The following is a 14986-nucleotide window of genomic DNA, read 5'->3' as shown; positions in this document are numbered from 1 at the left end:
TCTCTACCCCATCTACTGTAATTCATTTCTCTAATTTTTTCCCATTCCCATCACAACCTCTTATATGTAATTTTGTATAACAATGAGGGTCTCCTTCCATTACCATGCAATTTTCCTTTTCTCTCCCTTTCCCTCCCACCTCATGACTCTGTTTAATGTTACTCTTTTCCTCCTGCTCTTCCTCCCTGCTCTGTTCTTAGTTGCTCTCATTATATCAAAGAAGACATTTGGCATTTGTTTTTTAGGGACTGGCTAGCTTCATTTAGCATAATCTGCTCTAATGTCATCCATTTCCCTGCAAATTCCATGATTTTGTCATTTCTTAGTGCTGCGTAGTACTCCATCGAGCATAAATGCCACATTTTTTTATCCATTCATCTATTGAGGGACATCGGGGTTGGCTCCACAGTCTAGATATTGTGAATTTTGCCACTATAAACATTGATGTGGCAATATCCCTGTAGTACACTCTTTTAAGGTCTACAGGGAATAGTCCAAGAAGGGCAATAGCTGTTTCAAATGGTGGGTTCCATTCCCAGCTTTCCCAGGAATCTCCATATTACTTTCCACATTGGCCACACCAATTTTCAGTCCCACCAGCAATGTACAAGTGTACCCTTTTCCCCACATCCTCGCCAGCATTCGTTGTTGTTTGACTTCATAATGGCTGCCAATCTTACTGGAGTGAGATGGTATCTTAGGGTGGTTTTGATCTGCATTTCTCTGACTGCTACAGATGGTGAGCATTTTTTTATGTACTTATTGATTGATTGTATGTCCTCCTCTGAGAAGTGTCTGTTTAGGTCTTTGGCTCATTTGCTGATTGGGTTATTTGTTTTCTTATTGTTTAAATTTTTGAGTTCTTTGTATTCTCTGGATATTAGGGCTCTATCTGAAGTGTGAGGAGTAAAAATTTGTTCCCATGATGTAGGCTCCCTGTTTACCTCTCTTATTGTTTCTCTTGCTGAGAAAAAAACTTTTTAGTTTAAGTAAGTCCCATTTGTTATTCTTGTTATTAACTCTTGTTCTATGGGTGTCCTACTAAGAAATTTGAAGCCTGACCCCACAATATGTAGATCTGAGCCAACTTTTTCTTTTTTCAGACACAGAGTCTCTGATTTGATACAAAGCTCGTTGACTCCACAGTATGTAGATCGTAGCCAACTTTTTCTTCTATCAGACGCAGTGTCTCTGATTTGATATCAAGCTCTTTGATCCATTTTGAGTTAACTTTTGTGCATGGCGAGAGAAAGGGATTCAGTTTCATTTTGTTGCATATGGATTTCCAGTTTTCCCAACACCATTTGTTGAAGATGCTATCCTTCTTCCATTGTATGCTTTTAGCCCCTTTATCAAATATAAGGTAGTTGTAACATTGTGGATTAGTCTCTGTGTCCTCTATTCTATACCATTGGTCCACCCACCTGTTTTGGTACCAGTACCATGCTATTTTTGTCACTATTGCTCTGTAATATAGTTTGAAATCTGGTATCGCTATACCGCCTGATTCACACTTTCTGCTTAGAATTGCTTTTGCAATTCTGGGTCTTTTGTTTTTCATATGAATTTCATGATTGCTTTATCTATTTCTACAAGAAATGCCGTTGGGATTTTGATTGGCATTGCATTGAACCTATAGAGAACTTTTGGTAATATAACCATTTTGATGATGTTAGTTCTGCCTATCCATGAACAGGGTATATTTTTCCATCTTCTAAGATCTTCTTCTATTTTTCTCTTTAGGGTTCTGTAGTTTTCATTATATAAATCTTTCACCTCTTTTATTCCCAAGTATTTTATTTTATTTTTTGAAGATATTGTGAATGGGGTGGTTTTCCTCATTTCCAGTTCAGAAGATTTGTCGCTGATATACACGAATGCCTTAGATTTATGCATGTTGATTTTATATCCTGCCACTTTGCTGAATTCATTTATTAGCTCTAGTAGTTTCTTTGTAGACCCTAATGTGTCTTCTAGGTATAGGATCATATCATCCTCAAATAATGATAATTTAAGTTATTCTTTTTTTATCTTAATGCCTTTAATTTATTTTGTCTGTCTAATTGCTCTGGCCAGTATTTCAAGAACTATATTGAATAAAAGCAGTGAGACAGGGCGTCCCTGTCTTGTTCCAGATTTTAGAGGAAATGCCTTCAGTTTTTTTCCATTCAGAATGATGCTAGCCTGAGGCTTTGCATATATAGCTTTTACAATGTTGAGGTAAGTTCCTGTTATCCCTAGTTTTTCTAACGTTTTGAACATAAAGGGATGGTATATTTTGTCAAATGCTTTTTCTGCATTTATCTAGATGGTCATATGGTTCTTATCTTTATGTCTATTGATGTGGTGAATAATGTTTATTGATTTCCATATATTGAACCAGCCTTGCATCCCAGGGATGAATCCTACTTGATCATGGTGCAGGATATTTTTGATAGGTTTTTGTATATGATTTGCCAGAATTTTATTGAGGATTTTTGCATCTAAATTCATTAGGGATATTGGTCTGTAGTTTTCTTTCTTTGAGGTGTCCTTATCTGGTCTGGGAATCAGGGTGATATTGGCCTCATAGCATGAATTCGGAAGTTCTCCCTCATTTTCTATCTCCTGAAATACATTATGGAGTATTGGTATTAGTTCTTCATTAAAGTTCTTGTAAAACTCTGCTGTATATCCATCCGTTCCTGGGCTTTTCTTGGTTGGTAGTCTTTTGATGGCTTCTTCTATTTCCTCACTTAATATTGGTCTGTTTAGGTTGTTTATATCTTCCTGACATTGGATTCTTAACCATAAATTCTTGCAGATTTTAGAGCTAGGAAAAATATTTCTATCTCTCTGGGTTTAAGAATGTGGTACATGGAAAGAGTCACAAAAGTTCCCTTCTTAAGGGTAATACAGCTTCTTCTTATGGACATTATTTTATACCTGATTTTTTCTTGCAGACAACAGTTTATTGAGGAATGTGATATACCCTGACAACTTAAGTCAGGCTGGGTGACAGGTTAATTTCTTCATGATAGAAAAGCATGTGGTGGTCAACACAGTGATCCCCACTTTTATATAATTATTCCCTGAACCTCATGCTCTCACCACTCAAATCTATCCCCTATCATTTAGCGAGAAGTAGTTTAGCCTAAGTCATACTATGGTTGATCCTGCATCCCAAAGACTGGGCCCCAGACAAACCTCAGTTTTACCAGAGAACTGAATAGAAATGTGAATTCTCAGGTTGCAGTTCAGCCTTATTATATGAGACTCAGACTGGCTCAAAAATCTTAATTTTAATTATCCATTCAGTTGTATGGTTGGGGCTTAGAATCTGTGCCCTGATTTAGTCTCTACTCCAAGAACAATTTTTTTCACCACTTTACAAAAAAAAAGTTATTATGACCTCATTAACTTACAGCTTAATGACTTGCATCCAAAATTGTCTAGTTTCAGCCCTGATGGACAGACCCTGAAATTTAAGGGGCTGGGTGCATGGATCTCTACTGCTGAGATGTTCAGGGAATCCTGTTGCAATGACCGCATTAAGACCTTCAATCACAACACCCACAGCTAAGAGTCAAATCCCTGTAAACATTTTAACTGTTACTTCTCTTCCAGATATTAAAGCAATACCCAATCTCTTGTTTAAAACCTCTAAAGGGGGCTGGATTTGTGACTCAGTGGAAGTGTGTTCTCATAGCATGCATGAGTCACTGGGTTTGATCCTCAGCACAACATAGAATTAAAATTTAAATAAATTGCATCCACCTCAATCTAAAAATAAAATATTTTAAAAAATAAAAAAGAATCTCTAAAGGCCATGTTACTGCACTATAACCATGATAACCATGGACCATGGTTTTCTTAAATAAAGATTCTGGATCATGATGTACAGATACCCACAGTTGCCTAATAAGACCACTAGATGGTGAGCATGTTTTTTGTTTTGTTTTGTTTTCTTTTGTTTTTGCCAAAGGAGGGCGCTCTGCAGGTGACTGGGGGCTTCTGTTGGTTGCTTCCATCATTTTCCCTTAAGTGTTCTGTGCTGAGGCAGGTTTTACTTCAGATTCTAGGAAGTTATATGAAGCTAGGGTCTTTAACTACAGTACTACTCTAGTACTGTGGCTAGAAATTTATTTAGAATGGTACAGGTCCTCCTCTTCATATAGGACAGGCAGACTATTTCCCCACAGACTGAAGTCCTGGTGGTGGCACAGATATGGTCATAGATGCTAATAATACCAATCTGGAGGAGAAAAGTAGAGACAATATTTTCTTCTCCTGAAAAGTATAATCTGGTTTTATAGAACATGTGGCCTGCCTTTTTTGATGCTTTAACGTGTTTATAAGGAAGGTAACTGAGAAGGTAGGAAGATATCTTGAATTTGAATCTTAGTGTACAAGCCTAGCTCTACTCCAGACTATTGTGGACTTTATCTGCTAATGTACCTCTTCTGCAAACCACATTTACAACAATGGTGCAACAGGAATAGTGCCTGCACAATTCCCACATTCCAGGTGCAATGCCCCTCTTTTCCACTCACCTCTGGCAGCCCTTTGTGCTCCCCAGCTCTATGAGAGGGAAGGCCTAACAGAAAGAAGCGGCTTCAGTGCCTCCTCATAAAAAAAATCAAGTGGTACAGGTTACAGATGTAGTTGCTCTGGCCCTTTTGAGTTTTATAGATTTTACATATCCCTAAGAGTGCCTTGAGTTGGTTTTAAACATATGTAGAAGATGCACATAAACACATACTCTGTCATAGAGAACAGTTTTCTACAAGCAGTACTGAAGAGGCATTTGGGAAGATCCAGGGTTCGTCAGGAGATCAGGGTGTGGGAGATGATGGATAAAATGGGAAAGAGACTTTCTTGTATTTGTGCAGGAAGAAAAGATGAGACAGCATACGTGAATTTAGGGTTAGTATGTTATAATTTCAGTGAGCTTTAGAGGACATGAGCCATCTCTGGTATTCTGGTACCTGGACATGCCATGATTAGATCAGACAAAGCTGACTTTGGATGCTGGGAGCATAATAAGAAAGATATTGGTAGTATGGAAATAATATTAGTTAATTTTCACATGAACAACTTGGGAAGATGGCTAACTATTTCTAAGAATTAACTCGCTACAGAAAGTCATGACTGGGAGAAGTAGAGCATGCCTGGGTGTGGTGGTCCATACCTATAAATCAAGGGATTCAGGGGACTGAAGCTGGTGGATTTTAAGTTCAAGGTCAGCTGGAACAATTTAGTGAGACCCTGGCTCACAGTGAAATATACAAAAACACATCTAGGTATCTTCTTCCGGTATGGTAGAACAGCTGTAGAATGCTCTTGAGTTAAATCTTCAGTACCTTCCTCTGCCCCCAACATACACACACACACCCACACACATACACACAGTCAAAGAATTTATCCCCTTCATGTTCAGCAAAGCCCCATTGTCAAAGAAAGAGAGTCCAGGCTGTAAAAGGCTGCAGTAACACAGGTACATTCTATTTCCAAAAAAAAAAAAAAAAAAAAAAAAGGAAATGACTCTGTAGGTTCTTCTAGAGGCTTGATAGAGAGCAAGAGGGAGTAGAGCTCCCTCAGGAAAGAACCTGTTTGCGATTATTATTATTTTTTTTCTTCACTGACCCTATAGACCCTTGTGGCTGATTGCAGAGCACCAGGACTTCTTGTTATAATAGAGTATCTTCCAGTGAGGCATAAAGGTTGGCCAGCAGAGCAGAGAAATCTAATGCCTGTCAACAGTCTCTCTTCTGTTCTTTGGTCCTCAATTTATCACCAAGTGTTACCTGCCTGTGGCAAGCTCAGGATGTTTGGGACAAGGCAAACTACTCAGGTAGAGAGATGCGGGCAGGGGCCTGGCTTTGAATCTCACTGGACCTTTTTTTCCCTCTCGTATAGCAACTTGGAAGGGGAAAGTGAAACACTGCACAGAAAATTGTGGAATGTGCAGGATCAGAAGTTAAATGTTTTTCTTGTAGATGGCAAGATAATGTCCCAGGCCCCCTGCTTCAGCATGGGGTTGCAAATTCTGATCGCCTGAATGTGTGTGTGTGTGTGTGTGTGTGTGTGCACGTGCGTGTGCGCATGTGTGCATGTGAATGCAGGTGAAGTCCTCAATGACTCACTATTCATTACTGGAATAGAAGAGCTGGAAAGACTACATCCTCAAAGACTGGTAAGGTTTGGGAAGGGTGGTAGATCTCTTGGTCAGAGAGTTAATAGCACCACAATCAGGGCCAAATTAATAATTCTTCTGCCTTCAAAATTTAGGTTTCTTCTGATAATATGCTGTGTTTCTCCTTTTGCTCCTTCTTTTGTTTCTTTCCTCCTTCCTCACTACTTGGAGACAATCATAGTGCTTAAAGCACTGGGGAGAAAATAATAAATTAGAAAAATACCAGTGTTTTTTTCCCCCCACATGTATGAGCTACCCCAGAGTTTCTGAGCCTAAGCATGGTTAAACTTAGAGACCAAAGACTTATTTTTGGCAAGGGGCTTGCCAACCATGATAATGTATAGTAAACCTATTCCCTACCTTGAAAATAAAAAATGCCTCTAAAATGCTCAATGTCCACTGGGTGTAACCACTGCCATGGCTGAGAACTTCTGAGCAGTGAGGTATAAAGCTAAGTTCACACCTGCAGTGGAGTTTACAAAGATGTCTCTGTGTCTTCTCGGGGTCTCTTTTCTTTAGAGCTATGATCTTCCTAACTTCCTAAGCTTTGCCACATTATTGATATTTGTATGGTTTCTCCCAAGTATGAATTCTCTGGTGTTGTTCTTTTATTAACAGTTTTGTCACCTTCTTTACGTTTCTATGGGTTTTCTCCAGTGTGAATTCTCTGGTGTTGATTAGGTCATGATTTTTGAGTCTGAATTGTGATCATGAACTAACTACAGCTATTATCATTTTTTTTTTAAAAAAGCTTTTTAAATGTTGCAGTTGTTCAGACTTATGCACAGCAAAAAACTGAGTCTGATGACCAAAAAACCTGAGTCTCAAACCAAAGTGCTCTCTACCACTGAGCCACATCCCCAAATCTTTTTATTTAGAGTTAAGATCTTCCTAAGTAGCTTAGATTCTTATAAAATGGCTGAGGCTGGTTTTGAAGTGATCCTCCTTCCTCAGCCTCTCCTGCTGCTTGGATGAAAAGTGTGTAGCACTGTGCCCAGATGAAGACTGAGTCTTCCAGAATCCTGAGAGAACCTGAAGTACTGCAGTGGAAGAGATGTCCTCATAGATTATTGACTGTTAAAAACATCATTCCCTGGAAAGAAGCACCTTGAGGAGCTGAGGATGGATTCTGGGAAAGATGTTAACTATATGAGCTTTCACAATGTGGCTTGGGACAGACATTTTTCCTGGGTGACACAACTGTATCCCTGCAAGTGTTACTAGCAGGATGGACTCATCAGTCCAAATGCTTTTCATTGACACCATTTTTTAACAATTCTTTTTTTTTTTCAAATGTAACACAATCATTGATTTAAAAAGTGTGCAGGGCTGTGGTTTTCTTTTAAGAGAAAAAAGGGCAACTATGTTTCATCAGGAACTGGCTCAGTGTTCTCAAAAACAGATGTCAGATATATGCAAGCAGAGCAACACATTGGTACAAAGACACACAGTGCTACCCCTGGTCTGATAGTAACTGCTATAGTATGTTTAGGGGTGGAAAAAGGTAGTATGCTTCTTTCTCATATGTGCTAACCCTCTGGAGGATCAGGTGCTCAAAGTCATGGATGGAGTCTCAGGGCTCTCAGGGTCATAGACAGGCCTTCTGCTGTCTATTCAGTGTGAGCATTCATACCCACTACATGTGTGAATTTAACCACACATATATTGTATTTTGCTGTTCAAAATCTTTGTTTCTCAGCACCTGGTTTCAAACTTGTGAACTCTGCATTTGATGCAGAAAGCTAACATGTGTCATTTGAAAAGCTAGAATCTGATACCTGAAGTGTGACCAAAATATCTTTTTAATGCTTTTTATGCCCATAAAATCCTGAGTAAAATTTAACTAGCCTCAGAGCGAAAGACATTGACATGCATGCTTGTCATCCAAGAAGCACAGGAGGCTGAGGCAGTAGAACCACAACTTGAAACCCAGCCTGAGTACTAGAAGTGAGGCCTTAATCAACTCAGTGAAATTGTGTCTATAAATAAATACAAACTAGGGCTGGGATGTGGCTTAATGTTTGAGTGCCCCTGAATTAAATCCTCAGTATACCCCCAAAATAAAATAAATAAGACATTGACAAAGGAACATGCTGTCCATCTGAGGTTATGGGAAAAACATTGATGTGATCATAGACTTCAGGCATAAGATGATTTTATTAATGTGTCAGTTTGACACAAAAGAGGCCTTTACGTGCAGAAATAGCTTTGGAAAAAAATGATTTGAATTTAATCAATTCAAACAGAAACTGATGAAAGGACAAGTGAACCTGGAGAGGTCCACAGAAGGAAAGAGGGCCAAGTGTCCAACAATGCTTCCTGCCCACTTCCATGGGCTCCTGTGTAATGGCCAGTTGGGCAAGGGTTGAGGTTTTATGGAGTGAGCACTGCAGAGCTATCTCTGGACAATTGTAATTTTTCTTTCCAGTATGAAGTTTCTGGTGACCAATGAGGTGTGATCTTACAACAAATGACTTTTACAGTCTATAGATTTGTGAGAATTGTCTCAAGTATGAATGACCTCTTTCTTGTTAACAGTTGAAGCACACTTAAAACTTTGCCACATTCATAATATTGACATGGCTCTTATCCAGTATGAATATTTGGTGAACAACAATACTTTTACTAATAAAATAGCTTTGCCACATTCTTTGCTTTTCTACAGTTTCTCCCCAGTATGAATTCTCTGGTGTTTAGAAATGTGTGATCCTTGATAAAGAGCTTTGCCATATTGTTTACACTAGTATGGCTTTTCCCCAGTATTAATTCTCTGGTGTCAAATAATGTATGATTTTTGGTTAAAAACGTTGCCACATTCTATTCAGTTGTATGGCTTTTCTCCTATATGAAGTCTCTGGTGTTGACTAAGGAGTGACTTTCAATGAGAAGCTTTGCAACATTGATATTAGTATGGTGTCTCCCCAGTATGAATTCTCTGGTGTTGCATAAGGTATAATCTTTATTAAAAGCTTTGCCACATTCTTTACATTTGTATGGTTTTTTCCAGTATGAATTTTCTGATGTCCAGTAAGATGTGATTTTTGAATAAAAGCTTTTCCACATTTTTTACATTTGTATGGATTTTCTCCAGTATGAATTCTCTGGTGTAGAGTAAGGCTTAGTCTATAATTAAAAGCTTTGCCACATTCTTTACATTTGTATTGCATTTCTCCAGTATGGATTCTCAGGTGTTCACTAAGGTGAGATTTTGAATTAAAAGCTTTGCCACATTCTGTACATTTCTATGGCTTTTCTCCAGTATGAATTTTCTGGTGTCGAGTAAGGCTTAGTTTATAATTAAAAGCTCTCCCTCATTCTTTACACTTGTATGGCATTTCTCCAGTATGGATTCTCTGGTGTACACTAAGGTAAGATTTTGAATTAAAAGCCTTGCCACATTCTTTACATTTGTATGGCTTTTCTCCATTATGAATTCTCTGGTGTTCAGTAAGGTGTGATTTTTTATTAAAATCTTTGCCACATTCTGTACATGTGTATGGCTTTTCTCCAGTATGAATTTTCTGGTGTCGAGTAAGGCTTAGTTTATAATTAAAAGCTTTCCCACATTCTTTACATTTGTATGGCATTTCTCCAGTATGGATTCTCTGGTGTTCACTAAGGTAAGATTTTGAATTAAAAGCCTTGCCACATTCTTTACATTTGTATGGCTTTTCTCCAGTATGAATTCTCTGGTGTTGAGTAAGGCGTGATTTTTTATTAAAAGCCTTGCCACATTCTTTACATTTGTATGGCTTTTCTCCAGTGTGAAGTCTCTGGTGTTCAGTAAGTTGTGATTTTCGATTAAAAGCTTTGCCACATTCTGTATATTTGTATGGCTTTTCTCCAGTATGAATTCTCTGGTGTCGTGTAAAGCTTAGTCTATAATTAAAAGCTTTGCCACATTCTGTACATTTGTATGGCTTTTCTCCAGTATAAATTTTCTGGTGTTCAGTAAGGTGTGATTTTTGATTAAAGGCTTTGACACTTTCTTTACCTTTCCAGATTTTCTCTCCAGTATGATTACTGTAGTGTTTAAAAAGGTTTGAGCAACACTTAAAGACATTTTCACATTTCTTCAATTTGTAGGGTATATCTTCATTGTAAAGCCTATGGTTTTTAGTAATGGATGGAATTTGAGGAAAATATTTTTCATATTCTTTACTTATGGAGGATTTTTCACTACTCTGATAAACAATTGAGGGATCTTTAAATGCTTTTACATATTCTTTAAACTTGTAGGGGTTCCCACCAAAATTAATTCTCTGGAGTTCAGAAATTCTTGTAGTTTTACTAAAAATGCTTTCACACACCTTATATCTGTAATTTGTCTCTTGATTATGAAAGCTTGGATAAATAAATTTTGGGCATGGATTAATAACTTTTTCACTTTTATCATTGTAAAGCTCTTTTAACTGATCACATGGATGTTTTCTAGGATATAAAAAAAAGGGAAATTTTAATGACTTTCACAGAATTTACATTGTTTTACACCAAATCTAATATACTGCTAATTACTTTGGGTAGAGATTGTCTACAGGTCCTGAACAGAAATATTTGTGGATATTTACAAAATGGTGCATTTCAAATTATTCAACTTACTAACTAAAGAATGAAATTGACTACAGAGCAAATTTTGTATCTTTTAGAGGAAGGGTATAGTTACAAAATGCTGTGCAAATATATTTAAAAGCACACATGAGTCCTCAAATATGACTGCCATATTTGTTGTTGTCTCTTTCCAGCTTAGCCAATGCCCCATATCCCTACAGTTCCAACTTGCCTCAAACACACTATTGTTTGGTTTTAATTTGTGGGAAATCCTGCAGGCACTGGAACATAAACATGGTGCTTATGTGTCAGAGCATTTTCATGAAGCCAAAGACCAAACTGCATCTGAGCTGGGCTGCTCAATTTTCCAGCAAAAATATATATCACTGAGGGTGTTGTTAAAATTCTTTCTATGTAACTAGCTCACTGAAATCAGTTAGAAAATACTTTGGATTTGTTGAAAACATATTCCTTGAGATGCACAGATGAGTAGTGCTATGGCCTGAGATTTAGTTCACTTGGGACATGTATAGGATCCAGGAAGTCTCTGGATCTTACACTTGGAAAGTTTTTCTCGTTCCACCCACAACCACAGAATGTATAGATATTTTGGGTATTCACTTGGAGATTGGTCAAAATCTCTGTTGATGTGAAAGATAAAGCAGTGCATGTCAGATGGATCTGCTGAAAGATATCTATGAACTCCACATGAAATTTTTTTTTTTTTTAAAAGCATGGAATCCATTAGGAGAAAAAGACTGGTATCTGTGAACTCACAGTTGAAATCCAGCTTGTTTGAGACTATCCAATACATGTTATATACTACCTAGTTTTGTCTAAATTCAGCATGGCACTGGAGATGGTATCATCTATTGGAGCCACATAGCCACAGCATCATAAAGATGGGTGAGCTTGCTAGAATGCCAATTTACATGTTTAAAGAAAGAATTTTACTGTTGAAATTTTATTCCTACATTTGATGTACACTCCCTTAAATAAAGAATGGAAAAATTATCAAGTCATCTTTTTTTTAGATCTTATGTGGTCTAGAGAATCTATAAGGTGCTTTACCTCTTTTATCATAAGTTATGGCCTTGTGTCATATTCCTTTATTTATTTATTTCAGATATTCATTTTTTTTTTCAGGTGGCTCATCACTTTCCAAGAAGGAAATGACTCAGGTGGAATGCTTGAGGTCCTATGACATGGAGTGATTATGCTAACTTGTAAGTCATGAATAGATAGGTAACTACACAAAGAGTGTTTCAAGTTGAATTAAAATTATAAATATTTACAAGCAACCTTGACTCAAACCATCAAGTTTCAGGGAGAAGGGTCTACAAAATGGTATCCAGAAACAGTAGAAAGAATCATGGAGTGACAAAGACATTATAGATCTTTGTTCCCTAAGGAGGAGAAATTTCATGGTAAGACATGCCCCATTCAAAGGTGGTCTTACCTCACCAATGTGGCTGTTTTAATTGTCTTAAAAGTTTTACAATTACAAGCTTCAGTCCTTCATTGTTTTTCATTAGCCCCACACCTTCCCTACTGCTTATGCACCAGGCATATTTTCTACTCCTCAGCATGAGCCCAGAAGAGTGTCAGAAGACTTACATTGTTCTCATAAGACCCCCATGTCTGCTTTTGAGGTGTGATGCATTCCTGCATGCCATTTGGGCTTTGGGTTTTCTGGGAGACTGTTCTAGAAGTTCCCGAGTCTTTCCTTTGTTTCAATTGCTGTAAATGACAGATGAGCTGTATGCTTATTTGATGTGTTTAAGAAAGACATTGCTGCTTCTCTTCTCTTTTATTAATTATTAATGCATTTAAAAAGAAATGGCTACCAAACTTTCACCTTAAACATATTTAATTAATCAATAGTTCTTTTCAAAAGAAAGTATTAGTGAGGCTTATTGCAGCATTTCCATTTCTCCTTAATCTGAATATTTTTTTTTGTCTCTAAGTAAAAATACATGTGTTTAAATGATGAGACAATTTGTCTATATTGTGTAGAAAATCACCTTGTTATAACTTCATAAAACAGATTAGAATATTGCAATTTTGTATTAGTGATCTTTAGACTTTTATCTAATGTGCAATCACATAGAGATTATTAAAAGTTAAAACATAACTGATTAATAAGCATTTTATTACTGTTTAGATTTTTTTTCACTAAAATGCGAATTTCTATTCTAGTTTTATTTCTAAAGCTTCCAAAACTGGTTGAGTCTTTATTTTCCTGAAGGTATTTTAAAGACTAAGCTTTATAATGGCCTGTAAACATTGAATGTATATGTAGGTTGATACATATTTTTGCATTTGAAAATAGTATGCATTGTAGTGGTTTTATACAAAATATTTTAAAATTATAATAATGTACTTAAAAATTTTAACCAAACAAAAAGTGGCTGTCACAACTTGAGGAGTCAGTCTTCTGAGATGTTTGTAATAATGTAACCTGATTAATTTGTAATTTTGTGTATAAATAATTTTCATTATTTTTTTTTCCTCTTTATTAAAAATTTTTTGAACTTTTCTCTCTTTTAATTTCTATTTCTTGTTTAAAATTAAGTATATAACTCTCTTGGTATCCATACCTTCTCTTTATCAAGTTTTGCACAAAATATTTTATTTCTTCTTCTTCTGAAAATTCTTGGTTTGGATTAGAAGTCATACCTGAAATAAATTAAAATAGCAAGTTATTCCACTTATGACACTATGGGGAATAGACTCTGCAAATATATAAAAACTTATCAAGGTAGGGGAGGGGAATAGCACCAGAAAAGAATAATTTAAAGCCATTATTACTCAAAAAATATACAGAATTTACTATATATGCTGAAAAAAGCTGTGAGAACTTTGAAAATCATCTTAAGAATTTGTAGCACCACAGATGAGGACAACATTCAACCTGACTGATTTCACAATCACAGCCCTTCACTTCAACATATTTAACTCCACCTGTGACTCAAATGTTGCAGAAAATAAATCTCTTATTTAGTTTTTTTTTCTATTTATCTTTTTGGGAAGTATTTCTTAGGATTAAACACAGTGATATTCTATCACTAAAATACATTCATAAATCTTTCTATGTTTATACTTTTTTTGAGACAGTTTATTACAACAATGCTAAAATTTATTTCAACCTGGAATTCCACTGCCATAGATTCCCAATTATATGGAATTACATTTATATATCATTGCACATGACCTGTTTTTGTTTACATTGTAACTTCCAAATATTTTCCAAAATGACTGATGTTTTAGTTTAACATATTTTAAATAGAAAAATCTCAATGAAAATAATAGCTCACACAATAAAGGTTATACTCTACTCAAGCAAACCAAAAGTTGAGAGTTGGAAAATTGATGTTGTTAATTATCTAAGCAATGCCCAACAACCTCTTGAAAGATATTTATTAAACTAAATAAAAATGTTCAAAATTGAAAATAAATTCAGAAAAATAGGATCAGAAAAAGTAGAAATTATATACTAGAAATATTCATTTAAAAATGTCTCATGCTGGGGATACATTTTAGATGGTAGATTGCTTGACTCACATGCAAAAGGCTGGTCTTGATTCCCAGGCCACCCCCCCCAACACACACACACACACACAGTCTCATGAAGTAAAAATTTGAGGAATAAAATATATCAAATGCTAAAATTAATTAGAAGACGCAGGTAGTGTTGGACACAGCCGTGCATAACATCAACCCCAGCATTTTGGGAAGCTGAGACAGGAGGATCAGGAGTTCAAGGACAGACTCGACAATGATGAGGCAGTAAGCACCTCAGTGAGAACCTGTCTCTAAGTGAAATATACAATAGTGATGGTGTTGTAACTCAATGGTTGAGTGCCTCTGAGTTGAATTCAAAATAAATAAATAAATAAATAAAGTTAATAAATTTATTACCAAACTTTTAAAACTCTTCAAAATATAATTGATATCAAAAGATATAAAAAGAGAAATTTTATTTACAAAGATATTCTTTTATGATTAACAGTTGATTTCTTTGCAGTAGACTTCCAGAAAGGAATTGGGATATATAGATATATATGTTGAAAAAAAAAGAAAATATGAACCTAGAATACTTTATCTACCAATACCATTATTTTTAACTTTATGAAAAATACATCTTTAAAGATATAAAAATATTCAAAAATTGCTTTACTTCTTGACCTGCTGTAAGAGAAATAATCAGTGGGATATTTGCAATAAAATATTCTTCACAACAGAAGTCATATAAAATTTGAA

The 14986-nt window shown here is 36.0% G+C and overlaps 1 pseudogene; it reads right to left on the bottom strand.

Moving 5' to 3' along the window:
* Positions 1-7931: 7931 nt before the first annotated feature.
* On the bottom strand, positions 7932-13400 carry LOC144371888 (uncharacterized; annotated as a pseudogene).
* Positions 13401-14986: the final 1586 nt, after the last annotated feature.

The sequence above is a fragment of the Ictidomys tridecemlineatus genome, chromosome Y (assembly GCF_052094955.1).
Source record: "Ictidomys tridecemlineatus isolate mIctTri1 chromosome Y, mIctTri1.hap1, whole genome shotgun sequence".
Classification (NCBI taxonomy): Eukaryota; Metazoa; Chordata; class Mammalia; order Rodentia; family Sciuridae; genus Ictidomys; species Ictidomys tridecemlineatus.
The sequence above is the reverse complement of the archived record's forward strand: the minus strand, read 5'-3'. Positions and strand labels throughout refer to the sequence as shown.